This window comes from Zootoca vivipara, chromosome Z1 (assembly GCF_965207765.1).
Source record: "Zootoca vivipara chromosome Z1, rZooViv2.hap1.1, whole genome shotgun sequence".
In the NCBI taxonomy this organism is placed as follows: Eukaryota; Metazoa; Chordata; class Lepidosauria; order Squamata; family Lacertidae; genus Zootoca; species Zootoca vivipara.
The window spans coordinates 46,237,652-46,243,651 of record NC_142583.1 but is presented as its reverse complement, the minus strand read 5'-3'; the positions used below and the strand labels follow the sequence as shown (position 1 = coordinate 46,243,651).

Genomic DNA, 6,000 nt, shown 5'->3' with positions numbered 1-6,000 from the left:
GACCTTCTGCACAGAGCATATGCTCAGCCAATAACATATGATCCCTCTAGCAAGTAACTAGTCCAATGAGGGAAGGTTGGAGAGGACATGAAGTGTAATTAATAAGAGAAGAAAGCTGTTGTTTGAATTAAGGGGTAGATTGTTAGCACTTATCTCACCTCTCTCATGGTGCCAGTCCAGCCCGAGGACCCATATGACGGAGTCTTTGATGGTTTTGCTTCAGAAAAGCCCATAAACACAGGTTGGTAGAACCTGAGCAAGACTGGACTAGTTAGGCAAGGAAAATTACCTCATATGGCTTGAGAGTGCTGCCTCCAGCTTAAATAGGAATTGTCTCGCACAACAAGAAGATTGCTGCTGAATTCCTCCACCTATCCAAATAGCAAAGGGGAGGGGGTTACTAAAACATTAACAATGGAAGTTTATTTACGGTTATTTACAAGGTTTCCCACAGAACCATTGTTTTGCTGTTGTTGTAACTTCTTGGCCCATCTCGCCAACTGCCTCCTTTTCAGCCAACTGCCACCCAGGCATTGATTATGAGATGGGATCTTGGCATTTAAACCTGCCAATAAGGGTCATGTTTCCGTTTTCTGAACTTTGGGAGCCTTCACTACTCAGGTTTGCTTGTTCAGCATAGTTAGCTCATATGTTTTAAAAATATTATTAAATGCTTATATAGCAGAACCTTGGTTTTCGAACGTAATCCATTCCAGAAGACCGTTCGACTTCTGAAATGTCCAAAAACTGAAAGCGGAAGCCTTAATACAATAGGGAAACTCAAAACGGAAGCCCCGTAGCACATTCAGTTTCCGAAAACCAGAGCAGTTACTTCCAGGCTTTCGGCATTCAGGAGCCAAAACATACGACAACAGAGACGTTCAGGAACTGAGGTTCCACTGTATTATGAATTGTATGCCCCAACACAGGTGTATTGCATCGACTCAGTTAGACCTTAGCGACTTAGTGACAGCACCTGATGTGAAACTTTTTTGCTACTGAGCAGATAAGCCATATTGTTCTAAGGTGTGGGAAAACCTCAAAGTCAATGTTTTTCAAATTCTAATAACTATGCACATTAAAGAAAGGCAGTAGACTGATGACTACCTGCATCACCATTGATGACATGATCTCATTTGTTATTCAAAAACAATTTCCTGTATAATTATATGGACACAGTCCATGTTTTACAAGTATGGGTATCTATGTTCATCTAGTGTATTATTAAGTGAGCTTAGTTTTGCCTCATGAGCTGTGTGAGAGCATAGCCAATGAGAAAGTGTTTCCTGCAAAGTCTTCCCACTTCGTTGCGAAGGGGTAGGGAGCGTCCCTTGCACAAATCCTTGCTTAGGAGACATTCTCTTTGAATTGTGACTTTGGTCAAGAGTTGTATGAAACTTAGAACTGCTGTTGACAACTGAACACTTTATTATAGGGGAAAAGATCCTCTTAGGAATGCAAAGTCAATGATTTCTTGAGTGAAGAATTTCTTATCACATCAACACACCAGCATTTGATGCTTAATCCTTTAATATGATTTTTCTACACCTATTTCAACGTCTTTAAGCTGACATTTTTTAAAGGATGAAACAGCTTGCTGGTCAAAACATAGGAGGTATGTTTAAAGGTGGAAGGCGTCACCACAATCTTTTCATATTATAATTGCCAAACTTTTGTTGGACCTTTTACGTAATTCTTGTTCTTGATGCACTTTAAAACTTAGTAGATCCCTTACAACAGATAAAATATTTGGGTTCGTTCCCGAAGCCAATTGAACCTATTTATCGGCTTGTATTACAGCAGTATTGACTTTGCCCTGTTTCACAAGAAAACCTTCCTGTCAGAAACAATTTCAAGTTTTTGCTGTAATATGGATCCGTAACACCCATAAACTCTGTGAGATAAAAGGCAGGAGAGGACCTTGGTCTTCCACAGTAGTGTTCTGCAACTTTGAATCCTCTCAATGGTTAAGGGTGATCAGAGTTATAGTCCAACAACCTCTGGGAACCCAAGGTTGAAAAACACTGCTCTATAGCTTCTTTTGCCAATCTGGTGCCCTTTGGCATGCTGGCTTGAACTGATGAGAATTCAAGTCCAAAAGAACTGGAGAGCACCAGGTTAGTGAAGACTGCTATAGAGTAATGCAAATGTCTTGTGTGGCATGGCTACTAATGCAAACACTGGGTCAATAGAAGAGGCAAAGCAGCACCAATTGCAATACCGTAGTAGCACCGATATTGGAAGGTGGAAATGGTGGTGGTAAGTCTGGCCTCCAGAACGATGCCAAATGTTGCAACAACTTCTTGCAGAAGGACTTAAGTCCAGTCATAAGTAGTTCAAAGAGGGAGAACAGAACCACACAACTGAGCTATTTAGCCACCTGTTTATGTGGGTAATGCTAGCACCGAATCATGTTCATTCTAGGGTATGAGAAATGCACTTCTAATCTTTGCAATTCAGCAGCTTTAGATGCAGCTGCAGTAGGTAGGAAGTAATCCTACGGGCTCGGGGATGTGGGAATGAAAGGGTTATCTTTCATCTAGGTGCGAAAGCACACCCTACATTAGCCGGGAGGCACAAAGATAATAATAGCATGGGAGGATGGCAGCCTGCACTCTGGAACGGTTTATGAGGAGGAAGTCCGCAATTACATATTTCTGGGCAAACATTAACCAAGACTGGAGCACAGTTTTGTAGGAAAACAACTGACTGGAACGACCAGTAATATAGTTGTTGAGCAGACTGAAAACATTCATGTGGCATGAAAAGCAATACGAACGGAAAGCTGGGAAAGGTTGCAGAAGGTTGATATGAACTTCACAGCCTGTTACGTGATAAAAGAGAATATGATGAAGATGTTTTATCGCTGGTATCTCACCCCGGAAAGAATGGCTATGATTTATAAAAAGCAATCAAATATATGCTTGGAGATACAAGAGGGAAGTGTGAACTTTTTTATCATATATGGTGGGGATGCAAAATTATAAAATGATTCTGGAATGAGGTATATGATGAGCTGAAATTTTTTTAAGACTTCATTTACCAAAAAAACAGAGGCTTTCTTGTTAGGATTCATAGCCAATGACACCCTCAGAGATAAGAGAAGTGTATTCCTTTATGAGACTGCAGCGGCCAGAATATTGATTGGAAAGAACTGGAAGACGGAGTAAATCCCATCAGTGTCAGAATGGCAAAATAAATTTGTAGAAATGGCAAAATTGATGGCAATTATTAGAGGCCATACGAATCAGAAAATAATCAAAGAATGGGATGGAGTGAAGGAATACATGAAAAAAATATTGTTCCTGAATTGAAATAATAATAGATAATGCGTAAAATGCACAGGGGTAAGTAAGAAAAGAATAATAGAATTAACTGGACAATTACTAAATCGAAATAACACAACAAGATGGAAGAAGTAAAACTTTGACATCACACATGGGTGAGGGGGAGTGTGGGGTTTGTGGGAATTTATAATATTATTTAGAATATAAATTTTCTAACTTCATATATAGTAAAGAGAAGTTTAGAGTAATGATCCACATTTTTATTTCAATAGAGGCAATTTATGTAATAGACCTATGTTAGAAAATGAACTCATTGTTTGTATTTTTGAATTTAAAGTTTGTATTATGGTTTTTTCTTCTTTTTTCTGGTTTAGAAATAAATAAATAAATAATAAAAAAGAAAACCAAAAGAAAAGAAAAGTTGAGAATGCTTTGAGAGAGAAAACAAAAGTTCTGATAACATTTACCAGACTTGTAGATTTTTCTGCTGAAATATACTTCTCTCTTCTTCTCGTAGTTATTGCAGGTAACTCAGGATAATTTAATGAACTGATTGAATCAAATAAAGCAATACATCAGGTGGTTGCCATAAATGCAGACTTGCCTTAAAGAACTGCCTTCAAACAATGAGTTCACTTCGTCAAAAAGAAAATAAAACCACCACAACCATCTCCTACATGCTGGATTTACCCTAAGATAGTTGGGTGGTTCCTTGTATGCCTGCAGCCAAGTTGGTGGGGAATGTATTGCTTTCCTTTCCTTTGGACCACATCAGCAAGGCTGAGAGAGGGATTTTGTCACCTGGGCATCCCAGGGCCTCCATACACACTGCCCAGGCTTGCGCCTTGGGAAGGTCACTTTGGTGTTGCTAACATAGCAGTTTGACTTCAATCCCCGAGGTACACTCCATTGTCTGTTGAGACATACGGATGCCAACAACAGCTCTAGCAAGCTCTGTGTACCAAACTCTGAATTTAAGTACGTTGCTGGACTAAAATGCTAAAAAAGGCCAATCAAACAACCATATATATAATGCAATCGAATTGTGGAGTATCAGTGGTGTGGGAAAGTAAAATGTTCAGTTTACAGTGGTGCCTCGCTTAACGAATGCCCTGCTTAACGAAATTTCCACTTAACGAAAGGATTTTTTGAGCGGAGGTTGCCTCGCTAGATGAATTTGTTTTATGAAAAATTCGTCTAGCGAATCGCGGTTTCCCATAGGAATGCATTGAAATTCAATTAATGCGTTCCTATGGGCAAAAAAAAAAATCCAAAAAAAAAATTCAATGCATTCCTATGGGATTCGCTAGACTAATTTTTCATTATAAGAAAAGACCCGTGGAACGAATTAAATTCGTCTAGCGAGACACCACTGTATATGATAACTCCAAAATTGAGTCTCTCGACTTTAAGCCAGATGATATGCATTGCCTTCTATGCCTTCCAATGACAAAGATGCAGGTAATATCTTCTCAGCAATGAGCTCCTAAATTAGTACAAAAAGAATGAAATGGTTGGGCAGCTCCTCTATGACAAAAGCCATCAATTTTAACATAAACCAGTGTCAGCTATAATCTTGCCTTTCTATACTATGTATGTGCACTTACTGCTGGAAGGAATAATTATTTACGGCTGCTGTGACTAAAGCATGAACAGCCACCTGCCAGATTTAGTAAGGCTCACACAAGGCTATGACATCAGAATGGGCAAAATGGGCTGGCCATAGAAACCGAAAAGGTCACCTGTTAAGGAACACGGACCTGGAGCTTATTAAGTTGGGAACAGCTCCCTTCAGCCTTGACCATTGGCCATGCTGGCTAAGGCTTCAGGGATCCTTGACAGTTCTGACTACTCATGTAATTCATTTAATAAGGTGGGTCTTTTGAATGGAATTAGTGATTCTCAAGAATGGATATGAAATAAAAGTCCATCAAGTTTGTTACCGCTTGAGTTCCCGAAGCAGAAAACCCAATAAACCTCTCAGTCCTGTAAATAGTCAGGACAAATTCCTGGGTTCAGAAAACTAGTTTCTGGAAAACACAGGATTCTTTTATTTAAGTGTTTGGCTTTTGTACCTGTTTCCAGTCGGTAAGTCTTGGAGTTGTAGTAAAAAGTAAAAAAGAAGTAGAAGGTTGACCTGTAAGCTTGACGTCTCAGGAATGTAGAAGCAGTTGTAAAACATGGATTGTCAGTGGGGGATGGAGAAGAGAAATGTTGTGGGCTTCGCAACTGAAGCAATACACATGGCTGTCTAAATGGGGGCCGTCCTAGGCTCATTAAGTCTAGGGTCTAAAATTACGCCGCTGCACCACTAAATAGAAAAAAGTCATATTGATGAGTGGTTGTGGTTGTGCCATCTGATTTCTTCTACAAATTCATCAGCATCTCTACCCAACCATCTTTTGCTCTATCTGAATAAGGGGGGGGGAGATGTGATTGTGTCTAATTGTTAACAAATGTGGACTGTTCCCTGAGCGTTCCATCTGAGTTTAATTCTGACAGAAGGCTACACAGAGGTATAATTACCTCAAGACAGATCGACCATTTAAGCACATATGACACAGCATAGCTTCAATTAGAGTAAATTGGCAACGTTTGTATTGCTGGTCGTCTGGAGGGGCTGTCAGATGCATATGCATATTATTTCCCAAGAGACTTGCAATTGTGATAAAATCAGATAGGCCACTCATATTTGTATGGAGATAGTGAGGCT

The 6,000-nt window shown here is 39.6% G+C and overlaps 1 long non-coding RNA gene across 1 annotated transcript in view; it reads right to left on the bottom strand.

Annotated features, from left to right (window-relative positions):
* Positions 1-289: 289 nt before the first annotated feature.
* Positions 290-6,000, bottom strand: part of LOC118083596 (uncharacterized) — a 29,689-nt gene continuing 23,978 nt past the window's right edge. Inside the window, exon 5 of the long non-coding RNA XR_004692404.3 lies at positions 290-371. This is a non-coding gene — a long non-coding RNA (uncharacterized LOC118083596). The remainder of the gene's footprint in view (positions 372-6,000) is intronic.